Source organism: Neovison vison, chromosome 12 (genome assembly GCF_020171115.1).
Source record: "Neovison vison isolate M4711 chromosome 12, ASM_NN_V1, whole genome shotgun sequence".
NCBI lineage: Eukaryota > Metazoa > Chordata > Mammalia > Carnivora > Mustelidae > Neogale > Neogale vison.
The window spans coordinates 104,983,139-104,995,139 of NC_058102.1; the positions used below are offsets into that span (position 1 = coordinate 104,983,139).

The 12,001-nt window shown below is 50.0% G+C and overlaps 1 protein-coding gene across 3 annotated transcripts in view; it reads left to right on the forward strand.

Annotated features, from left to right (window-relative positions):
• The first annotated feature begins 393 nt into the window (after positions 1-393).
• The window catches only part of TSPAN11 (tetraspanin 11), a 66,704-nt gene continuing 55,096 nt past the window's right edge, over positions 394-12,001 (forward strand). The window contains exon 1 of one of the 3 annotated variants that reach the window (XM_044227823.1): positions 394-413. The gene's annotated coding sequence lies outside the window, so the exon portion shown is untranslated. Of the gene's footprint in view, positions 414-645; positions 664-1,144; positions 1,211-12,001 lie in introns of those variants that run through there. The other 2 variants (XM_044227821.1, XM_044227822.1) reach the window with 2 other exon arrangements.

The window sequence follows — 12,001 nt, forward strand, 5'->3', positions numbered from 1 at the left end:
GCTTGGACCTGGGCTCTGGTCTCAGCCTGGCCCTCTTTGCATTGTCCAGACTCCCTCCATCTTGTCTTCCCGCTGCTTCGCAGCACCCCGGGTCTTCCCCCCAGACTTGCAGCTTGGCAGCAGCAGGTCCTTCTTCAGACCCCCTTGCTACCCCTCCATCTGCAACACGGCAAGCCCAGTGGCACCCCCCGCCACTGCATCTTCCACATTCACCCCCATTTCAGGCCTGCCCTTCACAGGGACCATTGCAGTCACCTCCTGCAACCTCCACCTGGTCCGCTCTGCGGATTTCTGCTCCAGGGCTATGCCTCTGTCAGCAATCCCAGCTTCCAGTGGCCTCCCTGACCCCCCCCCCCCCCCAGTAAATGGGTAACCTTGCTTCCTGCAGCCAAGTTTCAGAAGAACGTGGCTGGGTAAGCACAGGCCTTTGTTGCTTTGAGAAATAATATGCTTCCCCGGGGAAGAGCAGAGCCAGTTCTGGGAAGCTTTGCACCTGTTCTCAGCCAGGGCAGGGCCCGTGCTCTGTGTCTACTCTTCTGCTTCTCTCCAGTCAGGGAAGAGGTCTTAATGCTCCCTGGGCTCAGGAAACAGAAAGCCAAACCCGGGGACCACAGGGCTCTCGCTGGGACAAAGCCCTGAGGGGAGTCTACCTTTTGTATGCGGGTAGGGAGAAGGAGAGGGGCTTTGAGCCTAGAGTCCCTGGGATCCCCCATGGGCCAATTTCTGCCGGGGCCTGAGCCCTGTACCAGCCTAGGGGGAAGTAAGACCCTGGAGAGGCCCCAGGGCGGGGAAAGAGGGAGCGGTGGCGGGGAGCTGGGGGCAGACGGGAGATTTGTGAGTCGCCCCTCCCCTCCCCGCAGGGATCCCGGGCAACCACACAGCTGCCCCTAACTCCGACTTAATTGGCCCTGCGAGCTCCGAATTGAAGAGACGCCAACTCCCAAACAAAGACGCGGCCCAACTCGGGGCTTCTGGGCGAGGCCTCCCGGCTGGGAGGAACGGAGCCTGGGAATCGGAGGGGGGCGAGCCGAGAGGGTGGGCGCTCGGGAAGCGGGGCGGGGCGGACCGGCAGGAAGTGCCTGGGTGCTGGGCTGGAGCCGGGCGGCCCGCACCCCGACCCTGTCCCGCTGGGAGGGCCCGGAGCGCTACCGCGCCTCCCGAGGCTCCGGCTCCCGTCGCTGCGTGCGGAAACCCCGCGACCCGCGGCTGGGTAAGTGCGGGCGGCGGCGGAGCAGCAGCGCGCGAGGCTCGGAGGGCTGGGGCGGGGGCGCGCGGGGACAGGGGAGGGAGAGGGGGAGCGGCCGGTCGGTCGCGCCGTAGCCCCGCAGGGAGGAGGCGCCCCCACCTCCCTCCCGGTGCCGTGGCCAACCGCGGCTAGCCGGACGCTAGCGGGGCCTGGGCGGGCGGGGGCCAGCCTACTCTGGATACGGAGGGAGTTGGGGGGGCAGGAGGCCTCGGATCCCTCTAGGTGGACGCGGGCGCGCACCGGACTCTGCCGGGGTCGCAGCGTTTGTGTCCCTAATTATACTCTTGAGCCCGCCTTTCTGCACTTATGGCCTTGGGACAGGCTCTGGGCTTCTGAGTGCCTCCTGCCGGCCCAGCGGGCTCAGGGCCTCTCTCCTGGAAATGTCATTCTCTTTGTCCACCTGAATTCTAGTAGCTGGCTCTTGGGCATAACCCCCTGGGCAACCGGTCCAGAGTAATCCTAGCTAGAATTGTATAGAGCTTGGCTCAGTACTCCGTGCAAAATAGAGTTTGCTAAATGCTGGCAGCTGGTGTGGCTTCTGCAGGCACAGATCTGCCTTCTGTGTCCCATGGGGACACATCTGTGTCTTTGTGGGGACATGGCTATGCAGGCCTCATCACCTGTGTTTGCCTGTCCACTCCTGCAGGTGCAGTTGGCTAGTTTGGTATGGGAAGAAGGAAGATATGGAGGGTTCCGGGGTGCATTGTTTCCCCAGTGGTATGTGCGGTATTGACAAGCATGAACTGGCTGAAAAATATGAAAACGCCGAGGGGATCAGTCCAGTTGGGCAGGAGAGCATCTCACCTTGGGTCTAAATTGCTCCAGACCTCTCCAGCTTGGGGACACACAGTAGGAGGCAGGGGTGGCACAGAGAGAAGAGGCAGCTTCTGGAAACCCTCCTAAGTACCCTCCAGGTCATAAGATGCAGGTGGAAGGCTGAGAGAGGGAAGAGTGTAGAATTAGGCCAGAGTGTTTAATTTGTGAGCAACGTGATGATAGCTGTCTTTGGAGTCGGGAGCCCTGGGTTTGAATCAGAATTCAGTGGTTGGTACTATGTTACTAGCCATGTTCTCTGCAAAGGTCTCCCTGGGGCTCAGTAGCTTTATGTGCAAAATGGGACTTAAAACTGCTGTCCTGCCTACCTCAGGGGGTGTCTTCAGGCTCAAATTGGCTAATGCCTGGGAAAGGGCTGGGACAGCCTTAGGCTGCTAGGGCAAAGGGCAAATGGCGGGCTCATGGGGCAGAGTCTGAGGCTTGGGGAACACTTTGAGGGCCTGGAGCTCTTTGGTTGGGGATAGTTAAGGGAGCCATTTGCATACTCCTTCCCTTGATATTGAGCATCAGAGGAGTGTAGGCTCAGAGCCCAGCAATGGACTCTTGGTGTGTGAGACACATACAGATCTGGCGGTGCCAGAGGTTTTGTATGAAAGCCTTCTCCAGCCCAGAAGGAAAACTGGCTTGGTTGGTTTTTGAGTTGTGTAACCTTAGAGCAGCTTGACATTCCAGAGAGCTTTCCTCCAAGTGAGCCACCATCTTGCTTTTATCTTCATGCAGCCAACAAAAGCAGTAAGGAGCCCTTTCCACAGTTTGAAGCCAGGATGATAGGAGAAGAGGACATTTCCCCAAGCAACGTCATGGGTGTGGGATGTCAGCTGCCTGGTTCTGTCTTCTGGGGTACAGAGCCAGGCTGAAACCAGCCAAGGAAGGCTGAGAAGTTGTCAAGAGTCATGACAGGTGGCCCTGAACACCAGGGCAGGGTTGGGGTTTTGTGGGCACTTGGATGTCCCCCATCACAGAGCCTTATTTGCGTTTAGCAGCCGGGTAGTAAACACTGAGAAGGAAAGTAGGCCCTGCCCAGGGGGCCTGGAAACCCGGGGTCAAATCCTGGCTCAGCTCCCAACTTGTGTGTCCTGGAGAATGTCCCTTCACCTCTTAGGGTCTGCTTCCTCACTGGTCAAAATCAGGTCATCTGTCCAGTCAGTTGTTCTGCCCTCTGCTCACGTTCCACTTCCTCAGAGAGGCCTTTCCCCATCCACTATTGAAAGCAGCTTCCTCCTGGGCCACAAGCGCATTCCCTGATCTGATCCCATCACAACACTTACGTGGTCTGAACTTAGCTCTGCTAAGTTTGCCATACTGGAAGATTCAGGAAAGCAGGGCCCTGCCCCAGTCCTCCATCCGGTGGCTCACCAGCCCCTGCAACACTGTAGGTACTCAAAAAAGGTTATGTCAGTGAGGGAGCAAATAACTTACTAAGCAAGGAGCTGCGGCATGCTTTTCAAGTTGTGTTCCTAGGAGCTTTTGAGGGAGGAATGAGCTCCATAAGCAGGGCCATGGGTCCCTTACTCCAACAACAAGGGGTTAATCTGAGTTATGGGCTGGTGTCCAGGTAGGATTTCCTTTGAAGAAAGGGCCCTCCCACTAAGATAAAACTAGAAACCCATTGTATCAGAAGACCCCTAGGGGCCTTTTCAAGTCCAAGTTGAAATCATAGTTCTCCAGCTGGAAATAGTGCCCCTTGGCCCTCAAGGAGGACCAATGGCCGTGATTCAGACACTCACATGCCACAGATTGCTTCTGCTTGGCCAGGGAAATCGACATAAGGTTGTTTTCTCGCAATCAGTTTAACTTCCTGACTTTTTGGACAAGGTTAATATGAAAATGATTTTGCACACAGCCCAGCAGCAGCCTGCGGTCCGTGGGAACTCTGAACCATGTGTGAGATGAGCAGGGGGGACACTGACTATTTACAAAGCCAATAAACCACACTCTGATACTGGAGAGCTGCCTGTTCAGGGTGACCCTGTCTGTCATCATCCTCCCTGGGGTGGAGGGGTGTGTTCCCAGGCCGACCATCCAGATGGGCCTCCTGCCCAATAGATATCCACTCAGTGTGCTTTATTCCTGAGTCATTGGTGGTGGGACGGAGCCCTCTCTCTGAACTATTCCTGAGCCTCGGAGACAGCAACGTGATGGTGCACCCTGACCCACATTTACAGCAGCCCTATTGGCCCCGAGGTTGTCTCCTCCTGTAAATACATTTGCAGGTGGCCCTGTGGCTCCTGTCCCCAGCAGTGTGCTCAGGTTTTTGGCACAGAATCCATGTTGACCAGCACCTTTGTTAAACTGCATGAGAATTAATATAAGACATGTATACTCTAATGTAGTTATATAACGTATAATATTCTATATATATAATTACGTTAGGTACGTTAATGCCATATAGTATATAATATGTAATATAATATGCTAAATATTACATGCTATTAGTATATAAATACATATTATATAATTACATGTCATAGTATATACTGTTAGTATTATATACTATATATACTATTACTATATATTGTTATTTATTATTATTTATGTTACTATTTAGTATATAGTGATACATAGTACCTAATAATATATATAGTATCTAGTAGTATATAGAGAGTATATAATAGTATGTACTAAGAGTATATAACATGTAATGGCAATATTATATATTAATAGCACACTGCTTAATGGAGAAGAAGTTTTACTTGTTTTGTTGGGTTGTTTTGGGAGCATAGCTGAGGGGGGAGACTATGGAAAGAAGTGAAAAGGAGATAGGGAACACAGACATCCCCCTCCCCCGACCAATTCCTTCTGACCGTTGACCTTGCTTCTTGTAACCGTTCCTGCTCTGGCTTCTTGTGGGCTCCTGGGTTCCTGATGTTTGTACTTACAAGGGGCTGCGCTGCAGAGCTGAAGGGGTGGCTGGCCTGTGTGCACAGATTCACCCAGCACCTCCTCTGGGCCTGTGAGTACCTAAAGGCCTGGCCCCTGACCTCAGGCATCTAGTTGTGAAGAGATTAGAGTCCCTCTGGGGAAGAGAGGAGAGAACAGCTAAATGTACAGTACCTGAGGGGACACTCACCGGGGCCGTGGGGCTGGGGGTAGGGAAGGCAGAGAGCCCAGGTCTGGGTCAGGCACTCCAGCCTGGAATCCGGGCCCTGCCCCTTCCTCCCAGAGGACCCTCCGTGTGTTACACAACCTCACTGAGCTTCGGTTCTTCTTCTGCCAACCAATGAACGATCTCTAACTCCCAGGTGCAGGCTGAGAGATGAGCACTCTGGACAAGTGTGCTCGCCAGAGGGGGGCCTGCCAGGTCGTGACCGCTGCACCGCGCGTCCCAACCCTGATCTTGCATGCTGGGCATCGGGGGTATGCCCGGGCCAGCCAGCCACCCCTTTCCTCCTCTGGGTGCATTTCCCCCTGGGCCATTCTGCTCCCCACACAGCTGTGTGCAGGGTACAGCTGGATTTAAGTGTCTCATTGCCCCATGTATGCATCAGCCCTTCTTAAAGGCTTAAGGGCTTTTATTGCAGAACGCCAAGAATTCAAGAACTGAGGCTGTTACAGAGGTTCAGGAAATGTTAAAGGAAATTGCTCTGACGTCCCGTGATCTGTTTTGAAGTAGTAAGTTTTGAACTAAAGTAGAGTTCCCTGACCCTCTTTGACGGCAGGCAGCGGGGGAAACTGCGCAGTGGTTCCCACCTGTGTCCTGACTTCCAGATTCTTCTTCTTCCTCTTCTTCTTCTTTGAACAGGAATCTCATGTTTTGAAAGATTTTTGTCAGCCACACTTCAGTATAAAGGGAAATTTGTTTCTCCATTGGAAGCAATTGATCAAAGACCATAAAGCGGTAGTGATTTCACTATCCAGTGTCGTCTTCTCTGCTTTCTGTCATTTACATTTTTAAAAGATTGGTGTAGACCATTTAACCAACAGATTCTAGTATGTTGAAAGGGTCAGAAGCAAAAAGGACAAAGAGCAGGACTGGGCTGGTGGTGTCCAGTTTTTCGGAGGTTTGGGACAGATTGCAAAATTATGAACGGCTTTCCCATTATCCTGTCTGATCGTGTAGGTGTGGTAGCTAGCCGCTGAAGCTTTTTTCTGACAAGCAAAGGCCCACGTTTCTATAAGTGCTTGTGACAAATTGTAAAGACCTTTCTCTCTCTGACCCTCTTCTGCAGACAAGTATTAGGGTTCTGACCCCTGGAAAACAATGTCCTATACCGTGGTTTCAGAATTATATTCCACTGCATGAGGAGAGAAATTTACGTTTATTGACTTTTTTTTTTTTGTCCCTGGCAACTAGCACCAAGTTGGGCAAACAGTAGGAGTTCAGTCAGTGTCTGCAGAATAGATATTTCAGGAGGGAGGTTATCAGTCATCACTGAGACTGGGCCTCAGGGAGAAGAAGTACCTCGAGGAGGGCCAGCTACATAATTTGTCAGACCCAGTGCAAAATGCAATGGCAGACCCCTGGCTCAAAAAGCAGGAAAAATGTCACTAAAAATACTAAAATATACAGCTTTTTCCTGTCTTCCGTGGTCTCTTTCTTGACTTGTCATGATAGGTTTTATTTGCTACTCAATGGCATTCTAAGTAAAGAGAAATTAAAATTTTAATTTTAATTTAGTTTTAATTATTAGCATGAATTTTACTAATTCATCCTGATAGTGTGTGATGCCAGGTTTAAATGCAAGTAGGGGCACCTTGGCTGGCCCTGTCAGAAGACGTACTACTCTTGATCTCAGGGTCATAGGATTGAGCCCCATGTTAAGTAGGGACTTGCTTAAATAAATAAAACAAAACAAAATAAAATAATAGCACTTAACTCCTATGTGGAATCACCAAAGTCACACAATTCATGTGTTCTAGCACTTGTTTTGTTCTTCTCAACACTGGAAATGATGCACAAAATGACCACAACGTTTTTATTTCCCTTCTTGATACATGCACCTTCATCAACACACTGTCACACACCACTTCCAGCCTTAGGGGAAAGAAAGGGCTGAAAGGAAAAACAACCATGCCCAACACGGACATGGCTCTGCTTCCCTTCTGTTCATTTTTCAACACTACTAGGTGACTAATGCTGGAAGTGCCACAAACAGGGAAGGACAGTATATCCTAAGAATCCTTGGTTGCTAGCGTTTCTTACAATGCATCACTTGCTTTCTGCACTTGAACCCAGCTCTGGCTCCAGCAGAGAGCCTGACCTCCCTGGGCCATCAGCCCCCACTTGCTCCATCAGAAACCAAACACCTTATCTTGTACTCTTTGAGGCTTCTTTAGTGCCACGTCTGGAGGACCCCCAGGAACTCTGTGCTCGTGGGGCATCGTGGATCCAAGGAGATCAGCAAGGGAAAGTGGACACGCACTGAATTTCTCTCTGCTCAAAGTCACGCCCACCGTCCTATGGGGCTTCACTTACAAAACACAAACTCAAAGATTAAATTGTTAAAAATTCCAAGATGCCAACAGCCTCTCATTAAACCAAGCGCAAGGCCCTTCTCAGCACAGGGCACTGTGAGTCTGAGCTGGAAGCCTGTTCGTGAAGCCAGCTGGGTTTTAACCCTTGACCTGTTTTGGTCCCATTTTTAGATGGTTCTGGCCGACTTGGGGTAGAACACGTCCTTTAAATGAGTGGGCCATTCAAGTGCCCTCGGATTCCAGGTAGTCACTTAGATGTTGAGAAAACAGCAAAGGCTTCCATCTCCTTGTTCACGTCTCCATCCTTCTGCTTTAAATCATTTACATTTTCAAAAAGTCGGCTTGGATCATTTACTCACAGGTTCTAGTGGGTTTAAGAAACTCAAAAGAAGGGACGCCTGGGTGGCGCAGTTGGTTGGACGACTGCCTTCGGCTCAGGGCGTGATCCTGGAGTCCCGGGATCGAGTCCCACATCAGGCTCCCAGCTCCATGGGGAGTCTGCTTCGCTCTCTGATCTTCTCCTCGCTCATGCTCTCTCTCACTGTCTCTCTCAAGTAAATAAATAAAATCTTTAAAAAAAAAAAAAAAAAAAAAAGAAACTCAAAAGAAAGAAACAAAGGACAGGAGTAGAGGGGAGCTGGGCCCATTTTGTCTGAGGGTTGGAATGCACCAGAAAGCAAAAAGCTTCTAGGAGTTCTTGTGTCTGTTCAAAGATACTGGCTGGCTTGTTCTAGGCATGACCATTTTTATACCGAAACCAAGCTGATGGTTCGGGATGGGGAAGGGTGTGGCTTAGTTAACAAGGAAGGAGGTGCTCTTTGGGTGACTCCACATTTTGGGGTGCTTTTTGCACAGAGAGAGGCTTCGGGAAGCCGGGCCTTCTGAAGAAATAAGTCCCTCTCTCTGTGGGGAGAGAGGTGAGGCAGGGAGACTGGAAGTTAGGACTAGCAGTGCTCCGCCAAAGTGAAATACTCAGAAAGCAATTAACACTTTCTGATAGCACGGCTGCCCGCTAAGAGCTTTTCAGTGGGGCTGGAAACCTCCAGTTCCCAGTGAGTACCAGGAAACTACTACTAGCACCGTGAACTGAAACAGGAGTTCTTTCTACCTCTTTTCTTTTTTTCTTTCTTTCTTTCTTTCTTTCTTTCTTTCTTTCTTTCTTTCTTTCTTTCTTCCTTTTAATATAGAAAGACCTGTTAGAAGAAGTAGTTAGAGACAGCAAAGAAACCACATTAACTTTGTACCTTTACTCCCTTCAAGTTGGCCTACTTTCTACCTGGGTTTTAATTTATTGGCTAAGTAATGCTATAAACAACTATTTTCATTATTACATTCGACAGTTGCATGACATGCTATTCTCCAGTGGTCCGCAAACTGTCTCGTATGACCTACGAGCCAAAATTACGTATTTAAAAGGCTGAAATGAACAGAAGAACAAGGAGGACTACACGGCCGAGACCTTGGGGCCCACAGAGCCTGGGAGACTTGCTAACCTGTGTTTTAACAGAAACAGTCTACAGAGCCCCAGTCCGCCCACCTGTGCTTATGGACAGCTCAAGGACCCCTAAGCACTGAGCGTGGGCATAGGGGCTAGCCTGAGTTAGAGGAAGGCCTGGGAGAGAGAGAACCAGGGTCTCTCGGGCGACTCCCTCTGAGATCCCGCTTTCATTCCGCCCAGGGGTGCAGCCTGGGAATCGGGACTTTTACCAAGTCCTGAGGTGGTTCTATGCAGCTAAGACTGAAAAGCACTGCCCCGAGGGAGTTGTTCTCAGAGTGGAGTACCGAGAACCAACCCAAACCTGCCAAGTCAGGCAAACATCCTGTCCTAAGTGTGGGGGGAGGAGGACACAGGAGGATGGGAGAGGCTGGCCAGGGTGGCCTCCAAGCCTTGCTTTGTAATCTAAGGCTGGAAATGACTGGAACTGTTCTTCTGCTGAGGTCTGGAAGGTGAAGAGAGCTGCAGGACTCAGAGCTTGGGATAAGAATAACACCTCCAGCAGCCATCATGAATCCCTCCCTTGGGAAAGTTATCCTTAACTGGAGCGGTAGCCCTGGGCTCTATTTTTCATTGCTATATATGTTTTTGTCTCTTACCTTACAGAAGGTAGCCTTTTGATCAATTCAGGGGTTTAAGCCCACTTCTGAACTCTGTCGAAATAATGTAAATAAACACATATGTGCCCAAGAAGTTGGAAAGCTGTGCTGCCGACTAGCACCCCGTAAAGGATGGCTGCATTCTCTTATCCCAGCTGCTCTCTCTAGGGAGTCCCACGGGGTCGTTGGCCCAATTGCCAACAATGTGGCATGTGGAGCCTTTAGCAATGTAATAGGATTTACGTTCCAGGCACTGTGTGAGGTTTTAACATACGCTCTCTCCTACAGTCATCACAGACCTTACAGAATCAGTGCTGTTACCCCCATTTTACAGTCGTGAATGTTGAGGCACACCCAAGTTAAACATCTTCCCCAGATCCCACAGCTAACACATAGCAGAGCTGAGATTCAAATGAGGGGAGGTCTGGCCTCAAAATTGGGGAGGGTGGGGAGGTGGGGAAACTTGTCCATATATTAGGCATTTCAGTAAATCTACACTGGGTGAGCTCGTGGACATAGAAAGCAGTTATTTCCCGCTGTCCTAATTCTTGCCCAGTGTCTCGTACACCCGTGGCAGGAGGTGAGCCCACACCATCCAAAGGCTGGATTGCCGACATGCCACCTTAGAAGGAATTCAAGGACCAGAAGCTAAAGGTTCTGTGTGAGTTGTCAAGAATGCTGTTGCTACTCCCAGAGCTGGCTGGGTCTTTAAATTCCTCCCTCCTCATTTTGGAAATTAGCAGCCAAAGTGGCATATAAAGACTATATACCACATATTATCATCACCATCAATAATAATGAGGCATCCTTTTAGAGTTCTTCACACTTCCAAAGCACAGGAGTCTTGTTATTTCCTGATGTCTTCATATTAATAGACTCATCAACAACCAAAGGCAGTGGGAACTCAGATCATGGCTGTTGGCGGCACTGGGAGCCTGCAGTCTTCCCAAAGCCCAAGAACTAGGCTGAGAACCAGAGATGCGCCCCTGAGGGCCAGCTCTTCTCAGACCTACTCAGGGAGAAGGGAGAAACGACCTCTACCCTCCAGGCCTCTCTGGCCAACATATGGGAGTGGACGGGCTCCTTCTCCATCTTCTAGTCCTGGGACATGCAGGCAACTCTCCAGACTCCAGGAACAACAAAGAGATGTTGATGGTGATGAAGAAATTAGTACATGGCTAGGGAGCCAATATATGCAATATCTAGAGTGTTCGGATGCCAAGTCCATTTCTATAACATCCTCTATAACTCATGGAACTAAAGTTCTTTTTTCTTCTTTGGAAAGAATTAGGGTAACAGTGTGGGGGATGTTGGTTAGTTGCCATGTGAGTGCACTATTTCCTTGCCAGAAAGGTCACATATCTTTAAAAAGACAAGAATCTATGTGTCTGGCTCTCTTGCAGGGAGAAGATTCTAATACTTTCCAAGGGGGTTTTTATGTCCCTAGAAACTAGGTTTCCGAAGGGCTGGGATGAAGCAACATGGCTTATTTATCAGGGAGCTTAGCAGCTTCCACACTTTCTTCAATAAATTACATCACTTTCTGGACTTAAGACCTAACAGATTTACATCCAAGTCCCAAAGTGAAAATTGGAATTTAAATTTGGATGCGTCAGTGTTCTCTCCCTCACCCTCCTATACGCGAACACACGGTTCTGTCGGTCCCCGTGATATGGGAGAAAGCAAGCTGAACCAGGGTCTGGATACCTGGGATACTGGCTTCTAGCCCCAGCTCTGCCTCCTCTGGGATCCCTGCGGTCCCCGGCGACCCAGAACCCGTGCCTAACACAAGGTCTGTCTCTTGGGAGTTGCTAATCCAGGTCTTATCTATAACCACCCAAAACAGGAGTCTGAACTTTTTTGTTGGGGGAAGTCATCAACATCTTTGGGGATCTGCTAACACCTGTGGAACCCCAGCACAGAAATGGTTAACATTTTTTCATATAATTTCAGGGGCCTCCAATTTAGGACCCCTTGGAAGGAATGGTCTTTTAGGCTTACTTGCTGCGCCACGGTGTCCTGCTCCAGAGACAAGACAGGCACTATTTGGAAAGCAAAGGAGAAATTGTACAAATCCTACTCTCTGGGAAAAGAGACAAGTTTTTATGTCATTCAGGCGTTTTTTTTTTTTTTTTTAAGTTTCCTGCTGCCTGGAAGGGAGTGTCTGTGCCTTTCTGAGTCCCAGCAAGCAGGTTGTGAATGTGCTTAAGCCCCAATTAGTGTGCAGCCTGATGAAAGCTGCTCCACGGGCACCCCTCCTTCCACCCCAGAGTACCTCTGCAGAGCACAGAGCCTGCTGACTTCCCTCTTACCCCCCATGGAGGCTGCTAACCACTGACACTGCTGACGGGCGGGCGGGAGCAAGCTACACAGTCCACCAGTGCTTGACTGGCATTCAAGGTCACTCTTTCT